Here is a 3,382-nt window from a genome sequence, read left to right as displayed (position 1 = left end):
ACGGACCCCGCAGGCACCATGGGATCGCATTGCGTTTACTGGCGAATGGCAGCATCGATCACGTGGACGCCACCGCGCATGCGCAGCTCCCGAGCCGCAGTGCCAACCTCTGGTCGCTCGGCACAGCGTCATCTTAATTATTGTTTTCTGAGTGTTCCATATCATGAGAAATGACTGATCGTGGCCAGAGGACAGGTACCACTGATCATGGCCAGAGGACAGGCTCCAGGGCACAGCGGGCCTCCGCAGGGGCTGCTCCTTCCAATGGGCTCCTGGGCTCCAGCTGCGGGAGGCTCTGGGCAGAGTTGAATAGCGGAGGGAAAGCCGCGGAAGGTGCTGGACCAGGCTCTTTGCCCCAGTCTCTTCTGCCACAGCTCCCAGATGCTCTCAGGGCACTGCTGCCCTGTATCAGGGTGGCCGGTTTGCCCCTTTTCAAGGCCGAATGCCAAGAATGGTTGTTTTGAGGGCAGAAAAGGAAATGATCCTTTTTCTTGTGGCACCTGGCTGTTGTCTGCCAGCCCAAGGAAATGTCCTTGGGACAGGAGGCAGTCTGAAAGAGTCTGAAAGTCTCGCAGCCAGAGCCTGACTCCGAAATTGCAAATGTCCAGCGATTTCTCCCACACCAAAGGTGCCAGCACTGAAAGCTGTTGCTGATCCTCAACGATCCTTGGAACCCCATTCACAGCCAATTCCTCTGTGGTATGCCGGAAAAAAAGAGGAGGACAAGAAAACAAAAGCTGCAGCTCTTCTCTGTACCTGCTCTTTACTATTGTGCTTACCAAATGTCCTTCTGCTGATGTTTAAGACAAAAAGGAAGAACATGAAAGGCCTGGGAAAAAAGGAAGCAAGGCAGTAAAATGTTTATCTTCCAAAATCGGAAAGTCATTGGCAATAAAACACACTGCACTGGTGGAGCACTGGGACTAGATGATACCAGGCTTTCTACAATTTAACACGACTGAAAAATAAAGATCAAATGAACCTTAAAACTTTCTCTTTCATCTGATATGAAAAATCAGATGTGTTACTGCTGGCGACAGCTGCAGTTTGTTGCTTGGTCTAGAACAGGCAAAAAAACCCCGAGCAGTAACAGTTTCTCAGCAACTGCCTTCCGCTTTATACTGCCTACGGAGTTGCAGCAAACACGTGTCCACTGCATCTCAGCTGCAGCTCGTTTTTAGCCGTGACAGCCCTGTGACCCCAGCCTGAGCTGCAGAAGGCTGCCTACCCCCACCACAGGATGGGGAGGAATCGGTGGGAGGGTGACTGGAGGCATCCAGTAACACATTCCTACCTTCTGAGATGAGCACAGAGCGCTTTTAGCCCGTGACGAAAGCACCCTCTGGCACCAGACTGGCTGCATCTGTGCCAGGTGGCACCTGAGCTAGACAGCCGGGCTGAAAGAAGAGAGTGACTGGTTTAATGCGCGGCTCTGCTAATGCGGCTCTCCGGCTTTTGGGAGCCAGGCTGGAACTCTGCACGGTCCTGCTGCTTCAGATGGCCACAAGCTGGGTGCTCTGCACCACAGACGCTGTTCTATGGGTAATAGCTTTACGGCGTCACCAGTCCTGACTCTGAAACCAGACCTGCAGTCCTGAACCTTGGTTCTACTGATCTCAAGGAGACTCGGATTTCGCTAACAATGCGAAGGAAAACCAGCAGTGTTTCTCATCTCACCAAGTGTTTTTAGACTGGAATACAGCTAGATGATCTGCCTGAAGGTAGGAAGGCTCTGCAGAGGGATCCGGACAGGCTGAATCAATGGGCCGAGGCCAACTGCATGAGATTCAACAAGGCTCAGGGCCGGGTCCCGCACTTGGGTCACAACAACCCCAGGCAACGCTACAGGCTGGGGGAGGAGTGGCTGGGAGCTGCCTGGCGGGAAAGGGCCTGGGGGTGCTGGTCGACAGCCGCTGAACATGAGCCAGCAGTGTGCCCAGGTGGCCAAGAGGGCCAACGGCATCTTGGCTTGTATCAGGAATGGTGTGGCCAGCAGGAGCAGGGCAGGGATGGTCCCCCTGTGCTGGGCACTGGTGAGGCCGCCCCTCGAATGCTGTGCTCAGCGCTGGGCCCCGCACCCCAAGGCGGCCATGGAGGGGCTGGAGCGTGGCCAGAGCAGGGCAGCGAGGCTGGGGCAGGGGCTGGAGCACAAGGCTGGGGAGGAGCGGCTGGGGGAGCTGGGGGGGCTCAGCCTGGAGAAGAGGAGGCTGAGGGGAGCCCTCATTGCTCTCTGCAACGGCCTGAGAGGAGGCTGGAGCCGGGGGGGGGGGGGGTCGGTCTCTGCTCCCCAGGAACAAGCGATGGGACGAGAGGGAACGGCCTCAAGCTGCGCCAGGGCAGGTTTGGGTTGGGTATTAGGAAACACTTCTTCATGGAGAGAGTGGTCAGGCACTGGGACAGCCTGCCCACGGCAGTGGTGCCATCACAGTCCCTGGAAGTGTTCACAAACCGTGTGGATGTGGTGCTTAGGGACATGGTTTAGAGGTGGACCAGGCAGTTCGGTAAACAGGTTGAACTTTATAATCTCAGAGGTCCTTTCCAACCTTAACGATTCTATGACTCAACTTGCAAACAACTAGTTATTTGATAGAGCAGCTTCAAAGTTAAGGAAACCAGATGATGACTCAAAAGATTCAATCCCCATCCCGTATTCCAAAAGGAAATCTCAGACATTACAGAGCATTTGTAGCAACCATTCGCTTGAAGGATGTCAGAAGCAACTGTACTAACGTGTGGGCACTATGGTTACGTAGTCCATCCCAACCTTGGCATTCCTGCCTCTGCATGAGTTGAGGGACTTCTTCCAAGCAATTTTATCTGTTACTTCACGAAATACAGGACTATGGACCTTCTTCACTTACCAAGTTAACACTGGAAAAATAAATTGCAGAAGTGCCAATGAATATTTGATCAGGTCCTCTTTTGAATCCCACACTTTTTAGATTTTCTAAATCTGTTTAAAAGACAACTCGCCTTAAAAAAAAAAAAAAAAAAAAAAAGAAAGAGAGAAGTATCTTCATTCTCCTAAAACTGAACTGATCGAAAGGATATGGGCTGGCCCCTTTTAATGCCCCACCCCATCAATATCGTTAGGGGCAAATTTAACAGTTAAAAAAAGAAAAACATCTTTACTCAAAATTCAGTTTTGAGACTTGCAGATATTTTCTTCCCTGGGCCTGCAGATTTTCATTTTTTTTTTATCTCCATTATAAAGATTTTTGCCCAGGTTTACTACAATGTAAGGAATGGATATATAAGCATTTCCTCACAGTCCTAGATTTTATTGTTAATTGTTAATAAAAAAATGATGGCTACTTTAAAAAGTCAAATAAAACCAATATATAAAACATGATCATTAGAGTATTATATACACACATAACAG

This window comes from Platalea leucorodia, assembly GCF_965183815.1.
Source record: "Platalea leucorodia genome assembly, chromosome: 2".
Taxonomy (NCBI): Eukaryota; Metazoa; Chordata; class Aves; order Pelecaniformes; family Threskiornithidae; genus Platalea; species Platalea leucorodia.
The sequence above is the reverse complement of the archived record's forward strand: the minus strand, read 5'-3'. Positions refer to the sequence as shown.